This window comes from Oreochromis aureus, linkage group 19 (genome assembly GCF_013358895.1).
Source record: "Oreochromis aureus strain Israel breed Guangdong linkage group 19, ZZ_aureus, whole genome shotgun sequence".
Taxonomy (NCBI): domain Eukaryota; kingdom Metazoa; phylum Chordata; class Actinopteri; order Cichliformes; family Cichlidae; genus Oreochromis; species Oreochromis aureus.
Genome location: NC_052960.1, coordinates 18,768,825 through 18,781,444, shown reverse-complemented (window position 1 = coordinate 18,781,444; position 12,620 = coordinate 18,768,825). Strand labels below are relative to the sequence as shown.

The following is a 12,620-nucleotide window of genomic DNA, read 5'->3' as shown; positions in this document are numbered from 1 at the left end:
AGTTCACACATCAAACCTACTTGCCATTGATTTGACTCTCTCTCCTGCTGATGGCACATTAAGAGACTGTAGTTTCATCTACATCAGAAGTCCGATAGATACAGGATTAGGAGGAGGAGGAGGAGGAGGCGGCTCTGCCTGGCTGTCACACAGGCTCATTCAGAAGAAGGACATGGTGTAGCGCTGTCATCATGAGGGAAACAGCCCCGAGGCTGGAGCTCTCGGGGACCTAAGCTGCTGTGCTTCAGATAGTGCATATCACCAAGTCCACTTTCCTGGAGCAAATCAGCAGTTCCACAGTCTTACACCACCAACCAAACAAACGCTAACCATCCTCCACCACCACCACCACCAACACCAACACCTCGCTTCTCCTACACGCAGGTTCGGGCTCCAGCAGTTACACAAACACCCACATCCACTAATGTTCCGCGAATATATTGAGCAGGAAAACACGATTAACGTTATAATCACACTGTGCAACAAAATAAAGAAAATAAATACAAATGACTCGCCTCTTGAAGATCGTAGTTGGCCACGGTGGTGGTGGACAGTGTTAATCTGACAGCATGCCGTAGCAGGAGTGCAGGCTGCGATATCAGAAGTAGGAAATAAAAGGAGAGATCCTCAGCGGGGAAACGAGTGGAAAACACCCGACCATCCTCGCTCAATCGGGCTTTTTTGGAGCTGCTAGTTAATATCAGTATCATTAGGAGGCTCGTATTACAGCCGAGTTGTTAGAAGCAGCCTAACCACCGACCCTGTCATCTCCAACTGTGACTGAAACACAGCAGCGATTCACCATTACCTCGCGTGTCCCGTTGGAAATAATCACCCACTCAATTTGAAAAAAATTAAATAAAATAATATCAATAAAAATCTCCCGTCCGTGCTGTTTTTTTCTTTTCCTGATGATCAGTTTCTACTCGGTAGAGCTGCGGACCCGGGGAGCGATCCGTGGACCAAACAGCCCACAGTAGCTGGAGACATGGTGAACAAATCGGTGAGCGGTGACCTACTTCCGAAGTGGCAAGCTGGAGATAATATTCATGCGCTGCCTGCATTCGCATTCGCCGTTGCACCGGGACATCCCCGTGTAAAATCACGGTCACGTTACTGTAATATTCCTACAGGGACTAAACGGTATCATCGTGACAGATTTTTCCACACTTCCTCGTGGTTTTTCTTTGCTTTTTAATTCTTTAAATCTTCTGTGCATATGCGCCAAAGACAAGTGCAATTTCCCCATTTCTTAAATGTCGGTCTGTTTTATGATGCATTTGTACCAAATGAAACCAGCTCTATTTTATGTCACAAAAATAAATAAATAGAGTTATTGATAAGTAAGTTTTCCCTCTGCCTCATTGGCTGCAAAGCGAGATTAACGAATAACCAGCGAATGTACTGAAACCTGACTTTCAGCCATTAGATGGTCAACTTGAAGCCGCACAATCACAAAAAAGCGTAAGTTAAACATAATAAAAGCAAGTGGGCATGAATAAAAGATGTGGAATATTAAAATATTCTAGCCATAAAGACCATATAATCACCCAATTCAACTACAAACTAAGACCTTTGTGTAGTTTACTATATAAAGGATTTCAAGTTTCAAACGAGTATTTGAATAATTGTTTTAAAACCAGCTGAAAATACAAGTAAATAAATGTTTCATCTTAATTTCCTACAGCTTCTATAAAGGCACATAATGCCAATGGGTACTATTCATTGAATTTTTAACAAGCCCTTGTTCAAATACAGAAGAACGCTAAATCATTGCAATAGGATTATCAACTCATTGTCTTTAAAAGAAAATAAAGTTACAGTAACAAAAACTCTCTTGGGTGCAATAGGCATGGGGATATTGTAACATGCAGCCCTGCTATAGGTTGGATTATGTTATAGTTTTCTTCTAATAAGAAAATAGGGATACATTCAGGGAGAAACTTCACACACACTACTGGAACATTACAGCAGGTTACTGCTACAGACACAATATTTAAAGCCTTTACGTCAAGTAATATAGGCATAAAAAACTACAAGATCATTATAAGTTTGCTTGCATGAATGGAGTGCATACAGATCTCCTTTATCTGAATGTGAACTGAGGGGAAATGATTCATCAGCAGGATTTTCTATTCCTATCAACATCCATTATTTTAAGCAAAAACTGAAAAAGCAAATATTTTGTTATAAGATGTTCTTTGACAATTAACCCGACATCTACCCCTTTGACACTTTATTAGGTACACCTGTTCAACTGCTTGTTAATGCGAATATCAAATCAGCCAATCACATGGCAGCAACTCACTGTGTTTACGCATGCAGATTTGTTTGAGATGACCTGAAGACGACAAACTTCTAGCCAAGCTTTAGAATGGGGGAATAAAAGTGATTTAAGTCAGTCTGAGTGTGGAATGGTTGTTGGTTGTCTGGTGTGAGTATTTCACAAAACTGTTCATCTCCTGGGATTTTCTCACGTAACCATCTCTAGAGTTTAGAGAGAACGTCAGGAAAAGAGAAAACGTTCGGTGAGTAGCAGTTCTCTGGGTGAAAATGCTCTGTTGATGTCAGAGGACAGAGGAGAGTCAGACTGCTTCAACTGGTAGGAAAGTAACAGCATGCACTATTAAAATTAATGTCTAGGGTTCGTCCAGGTTGCTTTATGTTCAGCCTATTTATATCCATCATTCAGGCCCAGCTGTAATTTGTTATAGTTTGTATAGTTTAAGAATTTGCAACTTGTATTTTTCTTACTTTTCATCTACTCTTCGTATTTATGTTCTCCATTTATATATGCCTATTTAAAAATGTCTGTTTAAAATGTTTCTTTTCTTATGCAGAGAGCAAAAAACCTTGTTTGTGTGCACAAACTTAACCAAATGAAGACGAATCTGATTCTAACTCAAATAATTTATAATACAACCAAGGTGTGCAGACAAACATCTCTGAACGCATAACATGTCCAGCCTTGAAGCAAGTGGGCTACAGCAGCAGAAGACCACACCAGGTGCCACTCCTGCCAGCTAAGAACAGGAAATGTCAAAATTGGACAGCAGAAGACCGCAAATATGTTTCCTGTCTCATGAGTCTTGATTTCTCTTTCATTAAAATGTTAAGGTCAGAATTAGAAGTAAACAACATAAAAGCATGGCTTCATCCTGCCTTGTTTCAAAACGGAGGCCGATGCTGATGGTGTAATGGTGTAGGGGACATTTTCCTGTTACACTTTGGGCCCCTCAGTACCAACTGACCATCAGTTGGTACTAATTTAATTTTCACTAATAACACCACAGCGAGCAGTATCGTTGATGGCCATGCCCATCCCTTTATGACCACAGTGTACCCATCGTCTGTTTGCTGCTTCCAGCAGGATAACACACCATGTCACAAATGTGAATATATGACTACAACAATGAGTTCACTGTACTCAAACGGCCTTCAAAATCACCAGATCTCAGTCTAATAGAGCACCTTTGAGATGTGGGAGTAACAGGAAATTCGCGTCGTGGATATGTAGCCGACAAATCTACAGCAACAATATGGACCCAAATCTCTCAGGAATGTTTCCAGCACCTTGTTCAATCTGTGCCACAAAGAATTAAAGCAGTTCTAAATGCAAAAGACGATCCAACCCAGTAAGTGCAAGGTGTGCCTAATAAAGTGGCTGTGAGTGTATATGATGCACAGTTTATCTTTAAAGAAGCACAAAGATGAATTGCATTAAATGCATTCATGTTAAACTGTATTCATTTAAGTAAAAGCTACAAAATGTAACAACTTCCATCCATGTGTTGACAAAATAAGTCATCTGAACATATCTCGTTAGCCTCAGAGAACTTGCTGTGTTTACCACTGGGCCACATTTACACACTAACAGACATTTTAATCAACACTGATAACATTTACATAGAGCCCCAGGAAAAAACACTAAATAATACGATATATTGTGTAATGATGAATATGCAACGAGCTATAAATCCGTCATGTTAATGCCTAATGTAGTAGTTTCGTAATTTTTTTCTCATATGAATAACATCAAAAAAATTAGCCTCTTAATTAGGCTAATTTACTGTATCCTCTGCTCTTAATGAGACATTCAATCTAAACATGACTGATCATTTGCTGCTCATCATTTATTACCTCGTAACACAGATAAGATCGGCCTGTTGCGATACACACAAATTACGGACTATCACTGATGGCTGCTGGACTCACTCAGTGGGCGTTCAAGTTAAAGAAAAGCTTAACGGACGGTTCAATTTTGTTTTTCCACAACAGCCTGATTGGAAAGCCACCATGTTGTCAAGTTAGTGAGAAGTCAGAATCAAGCTTAACTGGGATAAATGCTGTTTGTCCTCACTGATATCAGCTTTACAGTGTGTAATTAACAGCTGCAAAGGACCTGAGTGTGTTGAGCTAATGAGGCGTGAGCACCGGGGGGAGCTGAGGGAGAATGGACTGCTGAGAGGTGACCTGCACTGCAATAAACACGCTGCAACACACTGCGGAGAGGTGCAGGGCAACAACTTAGAGAGCTAAATGCTTCCTACATGCAGGATGCACTCACTTACCCGCTCAGTGCTGATCTATAGACATACAGCAAACATCTCAATCATTTCAGGAAAAACAAAACAAAAAAAACCACCAAAACATTTTACCAGAAGAGACGTTTGTGATGTGAAAGAGGAAGTACATCCTATTTCACTACTAGGGTTTTATATATTAGGACATAATTTTTAAAAAAAACTAAAAAAACAAATCATTTGGTCCTTAGCAGGATCTGAAATGATGTAAACACAACCTCAGATGAACAACAGCATGACATACTACACCATGTCATTATTTATTTAGCAAAATGAAGAAGAACCAGTGTGTGGAAACTAAGTACACCCTTCCTGCTTTTGTAGGAATTAGTAGGATAAGTAGCAGCCAGACTCTTAATCAAATGCATTTATTTAACTGATCATCAGCAAGTGAACAACTCTATGAAAGCAGATGTTCTGGCAGTTTGCTGGTCTGGTGCTGTCAGCAACAGAAAGTCAGTCAGTTTCTCTAAGATTGGAAAGGCTAATGTCTTTCCTCATTAAGACGTTGATCGATTGATGATCTAAAGTTAATCTGGGAATGGATATAAAACCATTTCCAAGGAATTTGAAATGAAACAAAGGATTATTCACAAGTAGAAAACATTCAAGGCATTTGCCAGTAAGCGGACGATTGCACAGACGAAAACCAAACGCAGCATATCAGCACGAACACCTCATAAAACTATGGTGGTGGAGGGGCGATGGTTTAGGCTTGTTTTGCAGTCGCATGACTTGGTTATCTCGCAGTCTTTGAATTGACCATGAACTGTTCCGTATACCAAAGTATTTATAGAGTCAAATGTGAGGCCAACAGCCATTCTCCTGTAGACTGGCTCCTTTAAATAATCAAGATGTTGCAATGGCCCAGTGAAAGTCCAGACTTCAGCCCAACTGAAATGCTTTGACGGGATCTTAATAGAGCTGCGTATGAATCAGTTCAATTGTATTTAATGACAAATGACAACAAAGATATAACAACGCCAACAAACCTCAATGAACCGAAGCAACTCTTTAAAGAAGAGTTTGGAATTCAAACTGTTTTTTTTCATGCCAAATGCTTATTTATACACTCAGCAGACACAAAGTACTTACAGAGCACTCATTCACTGGAGATGAGTTTTTAGTCAGTTCAAAAAAATTTTTTTGGCCTGAAACAAACAAAAAAAATCATTTATTTGCTCTTTTCTGGTCTCCAACAAGTCCTCAGAGGACTCATTTTCTAGCAGATAAATACTAGAAGCTAAGAATAATGACTAATGTCCCAGTGCAGTTAGGCTGCACACAGTCATTTGAGCCACTTGTTGTTGTTGTTACAACAAAAATATTAATTATGGCTGCTTAAAAGAGTTAGTTAATGACTGGAATAATTGTTATGAGATTTTCAATCATGTCCCACTAACTGTGAGTCAACATGTTCAGTCCTACAGCCATATTTTTATATAACCAGTGTGAAGCAACCCAAATGTGAAATTTTCAAAAAGAAAAAAAACCCATCACTACACCAGGAGACTAAATATTTGTGACAGGCATCAATATGTTCAGGGAGTGAAGGCCTTGATGAGACATCATGCAGTGAAGCTACTGCAGGTGGGCTGAGAGGTCATTTATCATGAATATATATATATATCAGAAAATATATATATATATGCACAACACGTTAAAACATTCAGTTAGAAAACTCTTAACTGAATATTTAATCACAATCATAAGTTTTAAGTTATTAATTCTATATGATCAAATACTTTGGGAATTTAAAAATAAAATCATTTGAGTTGGTTGTGACTAAAGGTTTGGGTGGGCTGTGGAAGATTTTCACATTTCAAGCTGTGCTGTAGCGGACTGGAAAGGCAAAGACGGCACAGTTAGGAAGCCACACTTAGATGTGAATGCACTGCCTAACAACAGTGACACAGGCACAAATAATACCTTCAGGTCAGATCTTTAAGAATAAACTTGCAGCAAAAAGAACAGGATACAGAAATTTATGATTTAGGCCTTTTGAGTTGAACTATGCGCTCAACCAATTATGTCACCACATGGGTTCAACACAGTCCGTGGGGAGACTTTTGATTCAGATCGGTCATGTGCCCTTTGCCCAGCTGCCTGACTACGCAATGCTGGTTCTGTGTCCACAACTTGCCTGCTCAAACTGACCAAAACATCGTGTACCAGTGGAGCTGATGCCAATACAGTTTCTACTGTTGCTCAAAACCTGCTTGTGGTATTCTCCGGAGTTTATTCGCTGCAGCTCTTATGACTCTTAGCCGAGGTGTCCTCACTCTCGGGCTAGCTACAAGTGGCTGATTTGAGACTAATGGTCAGTTTGTCATTTTCCCTACAGTTTTTTGGCTGCACAGCAGCTCTGAGCCTGACAGTGATACTCACAGCAGATAATGTCACTGTTACACACACACCAGCAAAGCCTGAATGCAACAATGATGTAATGAAAATCACATACAACCGCACAAAGCTGCACATAAAACAGCTGGGTGACACCCTAGAGATTAAAATAAAAAAGTACCAGCAGTGCAATTGATTAGGAAGAGTCAGTTTAAGAACAGAAGAGGAAGTGCCGTGTACACCAATCTCCTGTCATTAAAACAAAATAGAGTTGTTCAGCAGGGCATACCTCTCTAACCACTTTAGCAACCTGTCATTGTTTGGCTGCAGACTGTTTGTTTACCAGGGGCTTTCTAAAGGGAGCGTGTGTGCGAGAGAAGTGTTTGTGTCAGTCTTGGCTGATAGCAGCAATGTGACACATAGCTGGTTATCATGTGATTGTGTTTGCATGGGTTAGGAAAGATTTTAAAGCCTAATCTTAAACTCAATTTTAACTTAATCTGACCATTTCTGTTAGAAATAGGAAGACAGGGTGCACAATTCAGTCTGACGCAGGCGGGGGGTTACACGGAGCAGTCAATGAAGCTTTTAAAAAACAGCCAAGAAACTGATAAACATGATAGAAGAAAATCATCTTAATTGCACACGTGCAGACGCAAAACACAGCTTCAAAAGAGAATGTGTCATGTACGCAGAGCAGCGCTTCGAGCTCAAAACCGGTTGTAAGCTGTTTATCATCTTCAACGTGTAGTCTACCGATGTAAAGATGACAGTTGAGCAACACAGAGCAGATACAGGACAGGAAGTGTAATTATCTGCTTCTACTGTTCTGCTTCAAAGAGACGGGGCAAGATGCCAGGCTGCCTGACTAGCAAAAGGGGAGAAGAGAGGGGGGGAAAAAGAGAAGTAGATGGAGAGATACTGATGAAGATCGAGAGGAGAGGAGAGGAGAGGAGAGGAGAGGAGAGGAGAGGAGAGGAGAGAATCTCACCTCTTACATCTCACTGAGCAGAAGAAAAGTCAAACTCAGTAGAAGTCAGAGAGGCTTTTTTTTCCTTTCACATTCAGCTTCCTGCTTTTCTTTGCCTGACAGCTCTTCAGAGATACAGGCGTTTGACACAGACTTTGTGCGAGAGCAGGGGAAAACAAGAGGGGGGGGGGATATTTAAGAGAATGTGTGCGAGACAGCGATGGAGGGAGGAGGCAAGAGACAAGAGAGTGATGGATTGAGATAGCACGGTGAATGGAGACAGTGAGAGATTGTCATCATCATCATGAACAATGACTCTCTGATAGAGGAGGCCTGAGGAGCTGAGGAGTGAGTGAGGAGGGGGTGGGGGTGCCCGCCTGCCCACCTGCCAGGGCCTCAGTCATGCTTTTAGCATCTGCCAAACTGAAGGACGCTTGGTGCCATGTGCTTTTCACTGAAGGAGCCTGACGTTTGTCAGTCACAGTGAGGACTTCTGTTCTGTTTAGTCGCGGCCAAACAGGATTTAATGTAATGCCTCCATCAAAACCCACCCACCCACCCACACACACCCTTGTAAACAATCCCAGTGTGTGTCAGAAGTAGAAGTGAGTGAGACCCCATCTCTAAAATCTCCACTGCAGCTGTGGACCAGTGGACAGCTGACGGCAGTCTGTGGATCTCTGCTCCCCTTCTTCCTTCCACACCAGCCCTGCCTCCTCTTCTTCTATGTTTCCATGAAGCAGGCCTGTAATTTTCACAGCTGTGTCTTGGAGCTGTGCCAGCGTGAGTCGGGGAAAGAGAGCGCAGAGCAGTAGGGGCTGGCTAATGGCTTTTAGACAACTAAGGGCTACAGAGCAGCTTTGCTAATCCCGAGCTTCGCTGCTCATTCAGTACAGAGAAATATTCATACCAGTGAACAGGGATAAGAAGGAAACTCATTAGCGTTGTAAAACATTAAAAAAAAAAGGTGCAAAGTTCTGTAAATTGTATGTTAACCTGTAACAAGCAGGTCTCGATTTCTTTTCTGGTTACGATGGCATTCAGTCAAGTAACGGCTGAAATCTACGATCGCAGCAATTGACCTCATTATAATGTCAATAAAGAAATAATTACAGGTCAGCCTGGCTATGTGCAACACTGTGGTTGGGGGTAAAACTTCACTATTTGCCCTATTTTCTTCCCAATAAGGCCAACTAACCTGTGGCTTTGTACAAAATAAAATAATGATGTTATTTTCTGTTTCACTTGCATTTCTTTGGAATCCCATCATACACCCACATCTCAGCTGAGGCTGGGTTACCTGCAGAGGACAGTGGGCACCTGCTCTGAGGTTTCATAACTCTGCTGGGTCAGGGTTTAAGGATAAAGCTCCCAGGTGGCTCTGTGTGTCAGCTGGTTCCTTTAGATGTAATATATGAAAACATATTTGGTTCTTGCTTTGTATAAGGTTCATTTTAGGGCTTTATAAGAAGTAAGTTTGGTAATAGAAACAAAAAAGCTCACTTACTGAGCTCAGCGCATGATAGCATGAAGGCAACGCAGATAAGCATGATTATTTTTAACATAAAGTGCTCTACTCAGCTGGTTTGGACAGCACTGTGATCATGAAGGAACGACTTGTGTTTATCACTTAGTAAATAAGTAAGTAAATACAGGAAATGGATTTCTCTAATGTTCTCACTAAATAATTCTTTAAAAATACATTTTACCTCAAAGTTTCTCTGCTAGAAAACAAATCCAGGCTAAATATGAACTTGAAAATGTAACAAACAACAGAGATTAGATTAAAAAAAAACTAAACTCTTACAAAAAACCCCCAAAAAACAGCCCAAAGTAGTGTTTCTATTAGACAATATTTAACATCACTCTGTGGGGAATTACAGTGTGATGACAACCACACTGTGATGTTTTGGAAAATTGGGACTTGTCAGTGTGCTTTTCCTACGCAGCTGTAGGCGGAAATTGTTTCACTTTCAGATGATCCTTTCAACAAGTGAAATATATTTTTAAAGATGATAACAGGGCGACAACACACCCACTGTTTCAGTTAGTCTGCTAACAGCTATTCTTTTCATTTCTACCCTCTCCTCCTTCTTCTTCTTCTGACCGCATGTGTCCCGACTGCGGGGTGGAAGTATTCCGTCTCCTCTGGGACATCTGGGAGGTCAGTGCGTCTTTCCTCCGTGGCCACATCAGGGCAGTTCTCCAGCAATAATGGGATTAAGTCCAGGATTGATATCCAGCTTTATGGCTCACGTGTGGGCAGCGCAACGCTATTCAACATGCAGCTATGGCAAGCCTGTAAAAGTAACGCCGGAGAACCGACCAGACACAAATCTACCACGACCTCCAAAGCTGGCGCTCTATTGTCAGGCTCTTCTGTTCACAAGAGCCTTTACAAACACTATTATGCCCAGGAACTCACCAGGCAACTTGTATTATAAAGCTCATGTCATATGAAAAGCCTGCACTTTCCAGTGGCCTTTTACAGCAGGAGATGATTCTTCCCAGATTATGGCATTTCATTTCCTTGACTTACTGATTGTTTAGTCTATGAAATGTCAGGGAAAAGTGCAAAACAGTCCAAGTTAAACCTTCAGATTGCTTATTCTGTCAAACCAGCGGTAATGGAAGACGTATTCAGATGTTCTACTTGAGCAAAAGTGCCAAAACCACAGTGAAAAGGCACACAAGTAGGCGAACAAAGCATTAATATAAACAGAAATCATTAGTGCTTTAATTTAACATTTGGGGGGCTCTTTCATAGAAACTACAGCTGTTAAATAAGTAACCTGGAGAGAACTTTCAACTGTATGGAGTAGATGGATTAAACCACATAAAACTCTAACACCAGTTTGTTTATCTTTCCTGAGTAAATCAACGTTTAAACCGTCCAAAACGTCACTGAATGTTTACCTTGGTGGCATCATTAGCTTGAAAGTGTATAAAAGATTAATAAACCCCTCATATTCGACTAATCGGCATGCTTTAGTCATGTCTTTGAAAAAAACAAAAAAACAACCCCTTACAAGTTCCAGGAGGATCTCCATGTCCCCCCTGCTCTTGCAAACCCACAAACACAAACTCCAACACAGAGCCGAGCCTCAAACTTGACTCTAACAGAAGCTGCTTGCGTGACATTTTCTGCGATCACGAGCTGAGAGTCTCAGCCGATCGAGCCTTGCTGCCCAGCGTTTGGTCGATTAAAAAAAAAGGCAGCTTAGCTTTGCCACCTGCACAAGTGACACCACTGACAACAGAGGTCTCCGAAAGTTACCTCCGAGGGTTTTACAGATCCCCGGCAACAAGAAGGATCTGCTATCTGTCAATAGCTGACACATTATTCCAACCCGAGCTGCCTCCTCTCTCGATCCTGTCCTGCCTGACACTTTCAGTTTTGCCTCGGATGCGATAAGAGTTGAAACGCTTTCTCGTCTTACCGTTTCGCAAAGTGGAAAATAACCCAGCGGGAGTCGATATGTTGGAGAGGAAGATCAGTTCCACGGCAAGAGAGAGTGATGCGTCAGGTGTACGCTTCCCGCAAGTGAAGGAGGAAAACCGTGCGGAGGGCGACTCATGTTGAGTTGATCGGCTGAAGCCTTTTTTTCTTCTTCTCCTCTCTCCTACTCCGAACTGCGCCGCTCCACGCTCTACGCGTAAAAATCGCCACTCGGTAAACTTAGAACTAAAGCAGAGGTAATAAGACGGAGCGAGGCGCACTCGGCACTCCGCAGAAATCCTGCAAACTACAGCTCACTTTGGCATGTTTTTACATAACAGCATCATCCGCTTTTTGTGTTGACGCATCATGTAGCCTAGAGAAAACATGGAGTTTCTTAAAGGGCCACGGACGCATCGTCCACATGTCACCGTCCCCAGCAGCCCCCGCTGTGGCTGACAGATGGGTTTCACCCAGTTAATGTATTTAAGCCCTGTTCTTTTGACGGGTGTATTAACCTAACCCTGGCGGGGGGATTGAGGGGAGAGGGCCGGGCTCTGCTGCTGATCACTGTGTGAAGAATCTGTCACAGCTGGCACGTAACCAGACTGGCCGTGACGTGACCGCATGAGGGTGCCTCTCCAAGTCTCATGATGAGTTTATGGTCTCTCTTTTTTGTATTGTGCTTTTGTTTGCGATTATATTTAAGAGAGCTTGTTTGCAGAAATTGGTCGTCGAGTAGTATTTTAGCATTTAAATGTGAAATAACAATAACAAAGGTTATGATTAATTAAGATGAACTGACTAAAGCTAAACTCACGAGTATTTTTTAAAGTAAAATTAAGCTTCCATTTTTTAAAAGTTGTAAGAAATGAGAAAAACTTTGCAGCAAGTAAACTACATTTGAAAATCTGCAATGTGTAATCACGTGCTGTGGTTGTGGGTTTTCATGTGGGCATGTGGGTGTGTTTTTAGCCCTAGACTCTTATTGATTGGTGCACCAATATGGCTTTTTAGCCCCACTAGGTAGCAGGGGAATGCCCACTAATTATACCTCACGTTGCTGCAAACCCTGCAGATCTACAATAACACAATGACATTCCTCTTCAAGGAAACCCATCCATCCATTCAGCCATTAATTTTCTTCTGCTTATACAATTCAGGGTTGCAGGGTGGCTGGGGCCTATCCCAGCTATCATAACTCGAAAGGCAGGGTAGCAGATTGCTAGTGGATCAAGAAACCCCAAAAGAATAAGCCCTAGAAAGAGTTCATTAAAATACAACA

At 41.6% G+C, this 12,620-nt stretch overlaps 1 protein-coding gene across 1 annotated transcript in view; it reads right to left on the bottom strand.

Moving 5' to 3' along the window:
• The window catches only part of bahd1 (bromo adjacent homology domain containing 1), a 32,791-nt gene extending 20,652 nt beyond the window's left edge, over nt 1-12,139 (bottom strand). The window contains exon 1 of the mRNA XM_031758260.2: nt 11,337-12,139. The gene's annotated coding sequence lies outside the window, so the exon portion shown is untranslated. The remainder of the gene's footprint in view (nt 1-11,336) is intronic.
• Between the last annotated feature and the right edge of the window lie 481 nt (nt 12,140-12,620).